The following is a 15,367-nucleotide window of genomic DNA, read 5'->3' on the forward strand; positions in this document are numbered from 1 at the left end:
CACTAGCAACTTTTCTTTCATCGGAGTGGGAATTTTATTAAAAACTCTAGCATTTGGAACATAGCCTTATTCTGGTGAGCAGTTTCTTTTTTCAAATTGTGGTGACATAAAATTTACCATTTTAACCATTTTTAAGTGAGCAGTTCAGGGGCGTTAAGTAGTCACATTGTTGGGCAACCATCACAATCATCCATCTCCAGAACTTTTTCATCTTCCCAAACTGAAACTCTGTCTCGATGAAACAATAACTCCCCATTCCTGCCTCCTCCCAGCCCCTGGCATCTACCATTCTGCTTTCTGTTTCCATGAGTTTAACTAGTCTAGGTATCTCATATGAGTGGAATGATATAGTATTTGCCTTTTTGTGACTGGCTTATTTCACTCAGTATAATGTCTTTAAGGTTCATCAATTTTTAGCATGTGTCAGATTTCCTTTTTAAGGCTGAATAATATTCCATTATATGTATATATCACATCTTGTTGATCCATTCATCTGTCAATGAACCCTTGGGTTGCTTCTGCCTTTTGGTTATTGTGAATAATGCTTCTATGAACATAGGTGTACAAATATCTCTTCGAGACTTTGCTTTCAAATCTTTTGGGTGGATACCCAGAAGTGGAGTTGCTGGATCAGATGGTAATTCTGTGTTTGATATTTGAGGAACTACCATACTGTTTTCCGTAGCAGCTGTACCATTTTACATTCCCAGCAGCAATGCACAAGAGTTCCAATTTCTCCATGTTTTAACCAACATGTGCTATTTTCTATTGTTTTGATAATAGCCATCCTAATGGATGTGAAGTGGTGGTGAACAGTTTTTTTATTGTTGTTGTATTCTATTTAAAATTAGTGCCTCTAATTACACTGTTATTAATAAGAGACAAAAGTTCTTGGAAAATAGAGGTGTTTTTCTATTCAACTCTTAATTTACCCAACATTTAGCCTTCTGAATCTGAAGCCACCAAATAACAAAATTGCAACAGATAATAGCTTAAGAAAAACCAATAAAAGCTTTAAAGAATAAACTTGGCCTTTGGTCGCCATAAGAATATTATATTTCTATTCATATTTCTATCAGTGTAGTCCAGAAAGGCACCTTATCATACTTGGATTAGTATCAGAATCTTTTAATTGATTTTATTTATTCATTAATTTTCCATTTTTTTCCTAATTTCCCTGCCTCTATTCTGTCCACTGCTCCAAATCACCTTCCATTAAACACTGCACTGGAGGATGAGTCATTCTCAAATACTGCTTTTATTAGACCTCTTTCCCTGCTCAGAAACTTTCAATAGATGCACCATGGTTAACTCTAGATCCTGATATGCAGTGTCCTCCTTAGTCCAAACTAAGCCAAGTCTTTCTCAATTTTACTGTATGAACACTTTTATCCAGTCCAGCTGCGCCATGAACAGGCCATGCACTTTCCAACCTTCCTGTTTTTACGTATGCCGTTTTCTCTGCCTGGATCTGCTTCCTCCCTCATTTCTGCCCATAGAATCCTGTGTCTCCTTCAAGGGACGGTTCATATCCTACTGCTTCCATGACAGTCCTAGTAATGATCCTGCCAGAAATACTCACTCTAGCCTTTGAACACAGAGTACCTTTTTACTGCATACTTCATACGTGGTGCTATTACAAATTTCTTTTATGTTATCTTGTGTATTTTTAAATTGATGTATTTTTAAAATTTTCTGTATGTGTTTTGCCTCACCCAATGGGCCACAGGATCCTTGTGGGCAGACACTTGGAGTGTGGTCAGCTTATTTACAAGTGAAAAGTGCCCCGGCCTCAGAGTCAGGAGAACTCTTTTCCACTTGCAGCTGTGTAGTTTAGTACATGTGTGGTTTTGGGTAAGTAACTACCTCTTTGGGTCTGATTGCCCTAATACGCAAAATGAGAAGGTAGAACTAAAATGCTTTTCATGGTCCGTTCACACTGCATCTGGTCCTCATCCAGAAATGACCCAACGTACAGACCGCTTCTGCTCCTGCCCCTGGGGGTTCTCTCTTCCTCTCCCCTCATCTTAGGGTTGTTCTAAGGAGAATAATCATGGGTGAAACTTTTAGACAGTCTGAAAGAGGAGTAAGAGAGCTTAATGAGTGGGAACCTTCGAGAGAAAGTGTCTCCTTCTTCCTCCAAATCTTTTCACCCCCGTTGCCTTTTTGTGTTATTTTGTTATACGGTATAAAATAGCAGCAGTTATATAATTGTTCACGAGCATCATCTTTTCAAGAAGCAAATACCGTTGTCTCTGCAAGCCTGTCTTTGAAATTATAAAGTATGATTAATAGATTAATCCACACCTGGAAACTTTTAAAGCAAGAAAGTTCAGTCATTTGTTTTAATAAAATGACAAAGAGGATTCAAGTGTTTTACTAGGAATTTTTATTATTTCAAAACTGTAAATCTGGCACTGTCTTAGGTTCTAATAATTAGCGCTGTTGTGGAAATGGACAAGGCCAACACAGAGAGTAGGGAGAGCTGGGTTTTCAGCTGGGTGGTACCAGTTCTGATGATGGCAGGGAGAGGATTCCTGCCTTGATGCAGGGTTGAGTTAAGAGACCTTTCTCAGCTTATGATTCTGGTGGTTCGGGCAAGAAGATGATATATTTTACTCCTTTTATGAGTAGAATGAGCAGTGCAGAAACAAGTTGTCAAATGAGAAATAATTTGATCTGACTTTTTAAATTACTGCATGAAGACGCCTTGGCAGTGCCACAGGGGCTGTGCAGGGGCAGGGCAGGACTCAGCCGGGCTACAGCTGGTTTTGTTTTTTCCTTCAGTTTGGCCTCCCTTAGCCTCTCATGAGTTCTTCTATTCCAGCAGATTCAATGGTGCTTATAAATCATGGCTCCTAAATCCATCTCTTTAGCCCAGACCCTATTTTTTGGCTCCAGATCTGTATATCCAAGTACTTACCAGATAATTCACCCAAATGTCCTACAGACATTTTATATTAAACATATTAAACAGTGTCTCATCATCTCCCCTGCCAGTCCATCTGTGCATCTGTGTACTAATAATGAACTGCTATCACAACTACTATTACAATCACTATTATTATGACCAGTGGCTTCCTTGATTGACAGCTTATTTTGTGCCAGATAGAGTAGTAGGTACTGGTTTGAATTCATTTAACCTCTCACCATATGATAGCATCAGTGTCTTCCTAAGTGTCCCCAAGCCAGAAGCCTCTTTTTCTGCCCCATTATCAGTTTGGTGACTAGATCCCATTGATTGCACCTCCTTAACACATCTCACATTCCTCCCTTGTACCCCAACTCCATTGTTTCTGTAGTAGTTCCCTTTCTCACTGTAACAGCCTCTTATCTTTGCTCATGGATTCTCCCCTTCCTAAATTCATTCTCTATACTGCTGCCAGAGTTATCCTTCTGAAACAGAAAAGATCAGACTACACCCTGGCTTAAACCTCTTCAATTGCCATCAGGATAAAATCTAGATGCCTTAGGATGTCATATAAGGCCTTTCAGCTTTCATTCAATTGTTTTTATCCAGTTCCTTCTCCTACCTGGAACCCTGTGCTACACTGATGACATTGCCTCACATGGTTCATGTGACTTTCAGACTCTATGTGTTTGCACATATTGTTCCATTTCCCAGCATGGTCTGCTTCTCTATCTACCTTTTATACTTTCGCTACCCATTGTTCCAGAATGACTATGTCTTTCAGTGGGAGAATGGTTAAATAAAACTGTATAGCTATATAATGGGTTATTCTATAGACTTTAAAAATTTTGTTTGTAGAAGAAAGTATAATGACTTAGAGATATGTTCATAGTATATTGTCAAATGAAAAAAGAGTATTATAATACAATATGTATATGATTGCTGTCTGTCATTTATTTATATAATCTATCTGTCAATCTAAAGAGAAATAAAAGCCTGGAAACCTATATAATAAAATGTTAACATTTGGGCTTTGGAATTATTGATGTTTAGAATTTTCTTCATTTTGTTTATTTGTATCTCTAAAGTTTCTATAATGAATGTGTGTTACTTTTAACAAGGAAAAGGAATAATGCTGTTTTTAGTAGAAATACTGATAAGGACTGAGTCTTCCTTAAGGGACTTTGTACCTTTAGAACATGGCCTTCCTCATAGTAGATGTACTAGTTAGGGTAGGGTAACTGCTATAACAAATGGTACCCCAAGTATATACCGGCTCAAATGCAATAGTTTAGTTCTGCCCAGTGAATAGACAGAACGCAAGATGTTCTAGTCTTTACTTTTCTCTGAAAGAGACCTGTGCTAACACCCGAGGCATAGCCGAACCTCACTTCAGATCAAATTGGTTGAAATAGGCAGGGATTTGAATTTGTGATGGTCGTTTTATTTTTAATGGCATAGCTATCCTCTGAAAAGTAGACAAATTTGCCTTCTGCTGTCTCATTGTAGTAGGAGAGCCCAACAGTTATGTGCAAAGTAGCTCATAACAGCCATCTATGTTTATTGTAGGTGCTCCATGCTCCTCCTTGTGCTCAGCTTAGCGTTTTATGGGTTAGTTTTGCAATAAATCTTTAAAGTTCAATGCTCACTGTGTCTGGTTTCATTTGATATCATTGAAAATGCAGAGGATCAGGCCACATTCACCCTGTCTTCCATTGGCATGTTAGGATGCCTTTTAGAACTCCACGTTTAACAAATCATTTTGATATAGGGACTGTGGAGAAATACTCTCAGGCTTTATCACTGCTGACTTAATTGGGTTTCATGATGCACATTTCTTTTTAGTAGGATAAATTAAAAATGGCTGATAAAACTGCCTGTAAAAGCAAAATTGTTAGGTTAAACCTGCCCAGTGTATTAAATGTATTGATGGGGAATCTTTCCACCATTTTTAATCACTTTTATTAACTTTTCAGTAGTTTTATTTCCAGTAACTTGCTAAATAACTGTCATTATGTACTCAGTAATATTTCTCTTTAAAATACTATTGAAAAGTCCATGAAAATGATTAAGGTGCCAATATCATCCACCTACTTCCTGTTAGTGAGAATTGTTGGTGATTTTATGATTATCTGGGTATATGCTTGTGCTTGCTTTCTGCAACCCAGGGGAAAGGGAACCAATTCATAGCAGGTGAATGGAGACAATGAATGAATGGTTTTGAAGCTGGGTCAAATAATTAGTCTTTTGTGCATCTATATGGTGCGTGTTATAGTTATGCTCTCTTTAAAATATTTTTATTAAATATTGAGATGATAAAGAGGATACTAAAGAATTATGTGTAAAGTGTAATGATACATTTGTTCTCTTTCAGTCTCATCTTTGTCATGGGCCATTTGGCTCTGTAAAGTCTTGAGTTCCAGGTGACTAAAGAACAGCTTAAGGCATTGTCTTACCTATAGGTCAATCAGGGACATATCTATTCATTAACAAAAATGCACTAGAAATTTATCATTAACTTATCCTTTATCTTTTTCAATTGTTTGTGTAGCCCCCAAATCCTATTCCTTTTCTCTCAGATTTAGCCACTCCTGACCTATGAAAGAAATTGTAGGGGCCATTCTGAGGATGTTGCTTGAATAAATTATAAGAATCATGAGATTGCTAAACAAATGTAGGTAGCTAATAGAAAAAGGGAAGCAGTGAGTGCACTTTATTAATTTACTTATCCAGTAAATATTTATTGGGAATCTATATTTGCTAGTCTCTATACTGATTTCTGGGATCATGGTGATGAAGAAATTAGACATGGCCCTTTCCAAGCTAATAGGGTAGAAAGAACAGTTGCACAAAGAATTGTATGCTATATATTTACAACTGTGCTAAGCTTTATAAGGGAAAAGTACAAGAAACTATGAGAATATATAACAGAAAAATCTGTCATAGTCTGAAAGATGCAAGAAGGTCTCCTTGAGAAAGAGACTTTTCTGATGGAGGGGGGAGGAGGAGGAGAAGAAGAGAGGAGGGAGGGGCATTTCCATTCCTGGGCACAGATGAGGAACAGCAGAGAGGAGAGTCAGTGTGAAGGAGGCAAGAATGAAGTCTGAGAGGTATGGAAAAGAAAAATCAGACCATTCTGGACTTTTTAGGATTCTGGACTTTGTCCAAAAAGCATGGGAAACCACTGCATGGATTTAAGCATGGATGTTGTAAGATTTCCATTTTAAAAACATCACAACTGGCTGTTGTGCAGAGGAAGGACTGAAAGGGACCTAGAGTGCATGCAGGGAACTCAGGTGGGACTCCGAGTGAGACTGGGCTGTGGGCTTGCACTAGAGTGGGGGCGGTAGAGATGAAGGGAAGCAAAAGGATTTGCGATTATTTGGGAGGCATCTTTTAGTCTTGCTTATGAAGGAAGAATGCTTGTGGAGGGGGACGGGGAGGATGGCTCCCAGGCTTCTGGAATGAAGAACTGTGTTTGTGGTAGGGAATGAGATGGGGAATATTGCAGGAGAAGGAGGGTTAAGTTCAGTGTGTTTTTGATATATCCAAGTGGAAATGCCAAGTAAGCACTTGAATGGTTGGAGCTCAGAAGAGAAGTCTGGGTGGAGTTTATGAATGTGGAAGTTTGGACTAGGACATGATTTTTCTGTCTCCATGGAGTAGATACAATTGCTTAGGGAACGTGGGTAGAGGGTGAGGATAAGTGAGTAGAGAGTGAAGCATGAGGAACAGCAACCTTTAAAGATGAGGAAGAGGAAGAGAGAGAGGTGACAGAAAAGGAGCAGCCAGAGAAGTGAAAGGAAGACTGAAAAAGGATTCAGGATGGGAGATGTGGTCAGCTGTGTCCGAGTCCCTAGAAGATCATTTTGGATGATGGGGAAGGGAGAGCCCAAAGCAGCATTTCCTGAGAGCTGATTACTGCCAAACCCTTTACATTTATAAGTGCGTAGTGCCTATTGCTGGTAGCAACACGGAGCCCTTATAAAGCAGTTCTCGCCAGGTGCCATGGTGGAGCCCAGACAGGTGGGCTGAAGTACTAATGGCCAATCTCCGGATTATTAAGATTGGCTTTTATTAATATTTTTATGTACTTGAACATAAGTAGCAGGAAGCTGTTTTAAGAACTCTGATGCTTTTTTTTGGCCTGGCATTTGGAAGAATGACTCTACTAGAGAGATCTAATAGGTAGTTTGTACAAAGATATGATTTAAAAAAAAATCATGAAATTGATTAAGTTGTATAGTGTTACTAAAGTGTTGCTGAAGGTCACTCTTTTATTAGTGTTTTTCCCCTTGGCTAAGAATTCTTTCCTATGTACCATGTAAGCCAGTTTAGTGACAAATTATTGTTCAAATTTTTCTTGACACACTGACTTGAGAACTAACTACTATCTATAGTTGGTACCCAGGTCCTATGGGAGTTTAATGTGTCGTCACATCAATACTTGTGAAGTGACATCTATCAATCTAATCTTAAAAAATATTTGAGTCAAAAGGTCCTTGGACCATGTATTAGGTTGACACAGAGCTACCTTTATCTGAAGCTATGACTGAGCATTTTAATGAGCAGCAGTCAAGAAATGCAGAGTTATTATTCTGACAGTAACTGAATGTATTTTTCCTGCCCATCTATATACAGTCTTTTTATTGTCTAGGAAGCTGCTGAATTGATGCATTCATAGCTATTAGTTGCATAAGGAGTTTGAACCACCATGGGAAGAATGGTTTTGAATTTCCTGTTTTCGTTTGTTTACTTTCTGTGCAAGGATTTTTGTGCAAGGATTTTTTACATTGGGTTTTCCTAATTTTAATACAGTGTTAATAAGCTGGGAGTCATATTTATGAAAACCGTACATTATAAATCAAAGGAACTAGGGAAAAGGATGAAAAGGAAATCTCCAAAAAATAGGAAGAAAAGCTCTGAAACCTCTGACCTCAGGAGCAGGCTCCTTGGTCCAGTTCGCCCTGGAGAACCATAGATGGGTTTTTGGACCAGATGTTCTGATCTTGGACAGCCCAGCAGCTTGCAAAAATCATTTGCACATTAGAATATGCAGATCACTGGACTAGACTCCTGGAGATAATAATTCATTTGGTCCACGGTTTGTCCTGAGAATTTGCATCTTTGGAAAGCTTTCCAGGTGATTTTGGTGTGCACCTAGGTTTGGGAGCCTTTGAACTCTGTGGGTTTTTTCAACTAATCAAGTTGAGGATTCTGTGGAAAATTAGAAGATGGGTAAGAAAAAAGAAATTAGAATTTACTGAGTTTCTACTATGTGCTGAACCTTTTTACATATTTTGCCTCCTTTATTCCTTACCACCATCTTGCGAGGTCTATCGTTTTGTTCCAATTTTAACCCGAGATTCAAAAAGGTTTACAGAACTTTAAAGGTCACACAGCTGCTGAGAGGCAGAACTCTTATTTGCATTCAGGTCATTTGATTTCCTCTGTTAGAACCATGACGAGGTTTAGAACAGTGCAGTCTGAGAGAATTCTAGTAGCACCATCCCTTGAGTGAGGCTGTCTTGCCCTCTGTCATATTGGGTACCCGTTGCTAATGGTGAACTTTCCTATTCATCTTCAAAGCATGTACATGTGGGTGATTGGGTGGGGAGGACTGAGTGTGTTTTGAAGTATTGAAGTCAGACCATCTTGGACAAAACTATGTCTTCAACAGTCTACAACAACCAGGCCAGATTATTGTGTCCAGAGATGACATTGTGTTTCTAAAAGGTCTGGCTAACAAGTTCATTGTCTGAATGAGGAAACACTACACGTTGACGTTAACATTTCCCCAGGAAAGGAATAAGGCATGGTGGGGTCTAGTAGAGAGGTCTGAGTGGACTTAGCAAGCTGCTTAAAGGTCAGGCCTTGGCTCTTAGACCTACCTCTGTCACTTGTGACCTTGGGAACGTTACTTGATGTTTCTAAACTTGATGTAAAATGAGAATAATGTGTCTCTCTTAGAGATGAGTGAGTGTGAGCCGAGATAATGTATTACAGCACCTATGTCATAGTAAGTTACCTATTGATGCTAATTGGGAGAGCTAAGGGGTAGTCGCCATGGAGCCCGACTCGAGGCAGGGAGGATACAGTGTAGGTGGGGACGTGGAAGGAAGTAGCGATAGAGGCAGAAATAAAGATGAACAACACCTGCTTGAGTGCTGTGCTCTCCATTCCCTTACGAATTCATAGTCTCCTAATCTGTGGTGCCAAAGGTCCTTTTATAGAGTGCTCCTCCAAGTGTGGTTTGCAGGTCAGCAGCATTGTACCAGCCTGGTGCTCATTAGGACTGCAAATCCCTGAGTCTTCTCCAGACCTGCTGCTGTCTAGGTGTTTCTGATGCTCTTTGAAGTCTGGGCAGTGCTGCTTCAACAGGTTACCTCCCTTGGGATGAGTCGTGTCTGGGGGGGTTGCTTGGTCAGAGAGGAGCGTTTGTCCAGGCTCTGCCGTGCTGGCTCGGCAACGAGGGTTTTTTCTGCAGAAGGCTGTATATGGTGGCAAGCAGCAGTGGAAGGTGAAAAACACTGAGTAAAGGAAAAAAAAACAGAGGAGAGAGAGAGAGAAAACCTTTCCTAAAAAAGTTAAATGATAGCATGCCCTTTCCAAATGGACTCTGGGACATGGCACCAAGAATGAACAATAATGAAACACCAAGTAATGATACTCTCAGAAGAGCAGCTGGGGACCACTCGAGCAGACGAGATGGTGGGAAGGGGATGAGAGAGTGTGTGGTGTGAGGCTCCCACCAGGAGGAGAGACCCTCTCTGAACCTCAGACTGAGCCCTGAACCTAAGCAGCAATGGGTTAGGGCTGGTCCCCTTGGGGAGGGGAATTGAAATGGCCTCATTCCCAGAATGACTCTGAGGGAAACTTCCAGCTCCCAGCACATACAGAGAAAAAAACAATCTGCCAGACTCTACTTGCCTAACTGGAGTGCAGAGTGGCTGCTCAAATGTTTTGGGCTCAGGGCTTTGGGAAGATTTCCCGTCTTGCTGTATGCTCTGTGGAACCAGGCCCAGAGCAGAATTTTTGCGTTTAGAATATCTTAGGGGAATTGAGCAAGATGAAAACCAATCTTTTTGTAGCCACAAAAAATAGGCGTAGTGCTGCTTTCTATCTTCTCCCTACTAATGATTTGGGCTTATTTGGTGTGCTTGCGCTGTGCTAAGCTGTTCCTGTTTATCTCGCTAAATCCTGATGGTACCCCAGAGGTTGACATCATTATACCCATTTTACAGATGAAACTGTCTTGGAGAAGTTATGGTATTTGCCCAAGAAACACAGCTAAGTGAGTGGTGAAACTGGGATCCAGAACCAAATCAGGCTTGTTAGAAAGTTTCCTTATATACTAAAGTCAGGCTTTCTTTACCTGGCTCTCAGAAAAAAATGAAAGGCAACATGTGTGACAACTGGTATCATGTAAATAATAAAAGCAACAGTATTTACTCCTTGCTCTCCCTAATTCAACAACTGCTTGTTGCTCCCCTACTGCTCCTGGTTTGCTACAATTGTTGTTCTGTGGGATATGGAGAAGTTTGAGGAATTTATAATCCAGCCAAGGAGAAAGGATACATACACCCTTAACCAGAGTGGAGACATCACGTGCCACAAGTGTTTAGATCTGTGAACTTGTCCCATGAAGGAGAAGGCACCTTTACTGGGACATAGGGAAAAAAATCTCTAGGGAGGATATTAATTTAAGATAGTACATTTTGGGTAACCAGAATTGTGTTTCATTTTATGTTTGCAGAGTGTGTTAAAAAACTGCATGGGGCCAGCCTGGTGATGTAGTGGTTGAGTTTGTGCGTTCCTCTTTGGCAGCCCAGGTTTCGTGGGCTTGGAACCCCGGCACGGACCTACACCCTGTTCATTAAGCCATGCTGTGCTGACATTGCACGTGCAAAATAGAGGAAGATTGGCACAGATGTTAGCTCAGGGGCAATCTTCCTCAAGCAAAAAGAGGAAGATTGGCAATGGATGTCAGCTCAGGGCCAATCTTTCTCATCAAAAAAAGAAAAAACTGTTTGTAGAAGCATGTTGCATGTATTTGTTTTGAGTTGGAAAAACAATTAGAACAGGGAGTGTCTTATCAATACTAGACATTTGCCCCTTCTTTGGATGACTTCTGTACTAACAAAGACGGGCCCACCTGCTACAAGAGATAATAAAACTCTCACAAAAGAACCTCACCAAATGGGGGAGAGGTTGTTTCTGTTCTTTTTTTTGTTAGATGAAAAAATGTATATCAACACTTTTCCTTGGAAATGTAATTTCTGTTTTAGTGGGAGAAAATAGAATAACACCCTGGCTTAAATTCTATTATCAGAGAACATTCCTTTGTTTTTATCTTGAGGTAAGGTTTTTTTCATTTACTGTTGGGAGTCCTTAGTAATATAGTCATTTTCTATGATATTATTTGGCCATCATTCATTCTTTTAAGTTTATGTCTCTAGTCTTATTTATAATTGTTTCTACATTTTTTATTACTAACATGTAATAGCGACCACCCATTAAAACTATTGCAATACCTAAGTATATTATAAATTTATCTGACGTGTTATTGCTTCTGGATTATAAACTGGGAAATAATTGCAATTCTTGTTCTTATTGTAATACTATTATTATGATGATTTAGTAATTCCCCAAACAGCTTATGTAATTTGGTCCTTTTCTTCATTTGTATGTTTCTTTATTTGCTGGACAGGATATTTTCATAATTATATTTAAAAGGAGTAAACTCTCAGAGCTGTTGACTTGAGAAATCCTTTTACAATGCCATATTAATCTGTTTCACTCCCAGACATTTCTTAGCAGATCAAAGGAATTTCCTGTCCACTCCCTGAGGCCTGACTGACTTTTTTCTATCTTAATAAAGGTAATTAAGGTTTCTCAGAGTACCAGGGTATCGTCTTCACCCTAGAAGTCTTGGAAGAGGAACACAAGCAACACAGCATTAAATTTTTAACATTATATTTCAGTAGGTGTGTCACCAACTAGGTGCCTGGAGAAACTCAAAGGTGGGTTTGGAAGCAATTGACTGTTTTTCCAGGTTGTTTCTTTTCCTTTTGTATGTTAAGAAGTTGTAACCACCAGCCATCCTGAAACTGACCAAGCCTTGCCACAACAGCTATGCCCATGACCTTTGCCTTATTTTTAATGCAAAGATCTCTCCAGGAGGAGCTTAGGCCTCATTATGTGGAAGCCTGTTCTCCAGCTGAGCCTGTGCAAGCAAATAACGGCCTCTCCTTTTTGAATATACATTCCCCAACCAAATAAAAGTTCCTGCTTTCCTTTGTTCCGGGACGCCATGACTTTGGAAATGATTCCTCATGGCCTCCTGTTTTCTGCAAATACACTTTACTTTGTGAGACAACTTCCACTGGTGTAGAGTCTTATTTAACTCACCAGGAGGCAAGCCCACTCGGTTCGGTATCAGGTGCTGCCTAAGGTCGTTCCTGCAGTATGAGGGCGAACTTAGGTCTGCATACCTATAGTTGGCGATATTTGAGGGAAATATGGGTCTTTCTTTTTCAAACTCTGATGATTATTTTGATTCCCATGTCCTTCATTTCAAATGCATGTGCAACATTTTGTGGATGTGTAGGGATGAAGCAAATGCTTTTCCAACCCATCAACCAGCATGTTCACTGTGTAGGGGAGGAAGACAATTCCTCTACCATCTAGGTCCCTCTGACTGGTCTAAGAATTAAATTGACATGAGACAGAATAACAGGGGAAAATCAAACAAAGTTTAATAACATGTATACATGGGAGAAACCCGGAAAAGCTGAGTAACTTGCCAGAATGGCCAAAGCTGCCACCCTAAATACCATCTCCAGCTAAAGACAAAGGAGGATGTTGGGGGTAGTGGTATGGGGCTTCAAAGGGGAGGAAGGCAACTTATATGGAGATGGAAATGTAAAATGTTTGTTAAACAAGTGTTTGCTGGGCCATCAGTAGACAATGTTATCTTATGGTATTAGCTCCTTCCTGGAATAGAACTTCTATCTTAAATTCCTTTAGGCAGTTAGGGGGAAGGTCAAAGTTTCTTTCAGAGTCTTTTGTTCTTAAAAATAATGAAGCCAAAGAGACACATTTTGGGGTGGCCAATTCTGATCCCCCAAAACTCGATCATTGATTTCTATTGATAGTTTCACAGCATATGACTTTATATAGTTATTAATTAAATGATATGTTCCGACCTTTTCTAAGCAATGTCCTATGGATGTCCACAGTTTTAAATGTTCAACAAAATGTTAAAAGTCACTGAAAAAGTCTTCAATGTAGTACTACTTACAATCTCCGTGTTCATAGTCATTTACTTAATAAATATGCTTGAGCACTTATTGTGAGTGAAGGGGAGGAAGACTATCCTCTACCCACTCTGGGTGCTTTCTGGCTGGGCTACAAATTAAATTGACATGAGACAAAATAACAGGAGAAAATCAAACAAAGCTTTATAACGTGTATGTATGGGAGAGACCCGGAAAAACTGGGTATCTCGACAAAATGGTGGAGGGTCTCATCCTAAATACTATCTTCAGCTCAAGACAAAGGAGGATGTTGGGGGAGGGGGGAGTCAATTATGGGAGATTACCAGAAAAGCACAGTAAACAAGAGTAAGGTTATTATGCAGATTTAAGGCCTGGCCTTCCACACTGATAAGTTTCTAGAGATAAGGTCATCCCCCCTTCTTGTCAGTACAAAGAGGGAGATACCTTTACAAATGGAAATTTCTCTTACATATGTAAATGTTTGGTAAATAGAACTTTGATAAGAATGGACGTAGCAAGGACCCTCCCAGTCTATCCATCCCAGAGTTATCTATGGTGAGGCCTGTCCTGGGGACAGGCCTTCCATCTTAAATCCTTTTAGGCAGTTAGTTGGGGGGGAGGTCAAAGTTTCTTTCAGAGTCTTCAGAGCCTTTATTGTCTTCAGCTTGAAATAATCTGCATACCAGAGTGGCACACCTCGGGGCGGCCTGCCCTGAGCCCCATCATGAGCCGAACACTGTGCTACAGACAAAATGCTGAATAAGGGCCTTACTCTTATGGCGTATATTCATATTTTATCATCTGTCAGCTCAGCTTGTCTCTAAAAGGCCATCTTTTCCTGAAGTAGTTTTTGACATTAAAAGGAAAAGGGGTCATTTTAGGATTTAACCTGAGTTCTAGTCTTTGTCTTCTCCTGACCACACAGTGGGCCTTAGGGAGAAGAGGGAACAACAAGAGAATCCCTTCCCAGAGCAAATGACTTTCCGTTACAGGACCAGGGGTGTCACTTCCAGGATCAAGGAAGCCATACAGTTAAGTTGTACAGTTGGTAGGTGGGGCAGGTATTTTGTAGGCATAGGGGAGGTTTCCAAATTTACATGAGATCAAAAACTCTAAGTGGCATTTAAGCACTTTTCTCCATAATTTTTAAAATAAAAAACCATACAGGTTGATATTGTGCAGCTAACTGAAAATGAGCTGTCCTCAAAAAAAAAAAAAAAAAGCATTTGTCTCCATGAATGAAGGGCTCCTGAAAATGTTGTGAGAAAACTATAATGGGCTTAGCCCACATGGTTTCTAGTATTGTTTCAAAAAGACAAGAAAACAAATATCAAAGCTTTTGCTTTTTCAATGCCTACCCATTCCACCTGCTACCTCTGCATTCCTGGCTTCCACTTTTGTCCATTTCTAGCTCTCATTTGGTCTACAGATGTCTGACTGTTTTAATGTGTCAGGTCCTGGTTGTGTAATATTGATGCGATGATGAATAAGTCGAGGTCTCCATCTCTTAGGGCCTTGTCCAGCTACCAACTTTGTAATAGGTGCTGGTGGAACACCTGTATGTGCCTAATTCACACATGTCTGATTGTATAAGATATGTGAGCGCAAGTCCTCTTCAGTTAGACCTTATCATCATCACTGGAATGGATTTAACCATCTTAGAAAGACTTAAAGGTCAGAGAAACAAAGCATATCGTGAATTTGTTGTTGGCATGTGGTAAGAGAAAAGAAGGGAATTCTTTGGGTTCCTCTTCTTCCTATCCTCCTTACGAGCTCCTCCCTTATTAGGAGGAACCGGTCATGTGATTGCGCCAAGCTGTCATTCACAAGGCCATGTGTCATCTTGGGCCTTCTTTCCCTGCCTGTGGCCAAGCGTGGAAGGGCTTCTGTTCTCAGGGATGGCTTGACGCACTCCTTCCCTGCTATGCATGGCAGGCTCTCTTGCCTTCCCTGCTCACAGTGTGGATGAGACACCAGGGCAACGCTCAGGGATTGCCTGAGTCAGTGCTCTATGAGGCTGGTTTGCTGGAGGAACTGTTCATCTGCTCCACAGACTCAGGATAAGTTGGATTGGAGAAAGCAGGAAACTTCACTGAGTCTTTGTGGCTAAGCTTTGTACCCAGGCTGTGTTTACCAAAAGAGTTCTGGATTTGGAAGTAGTCTGGTATTTAAAACC

Source organism: Diceros bicornis, chromosome 29 (assembly GCF_020826845.1).
Source record: "Diceros bicornis minor isolate mBicDic1 chromosome 29, mDicBic1.mat.cur, whole genome shotgun sequence".
Classification (NCBI taxonomy): Eukaryota; Metazoa; Chordata; class Mammalia; order Perissodactyla; family Rhinocerotidae; genus Diceros; species Diceros bicornis.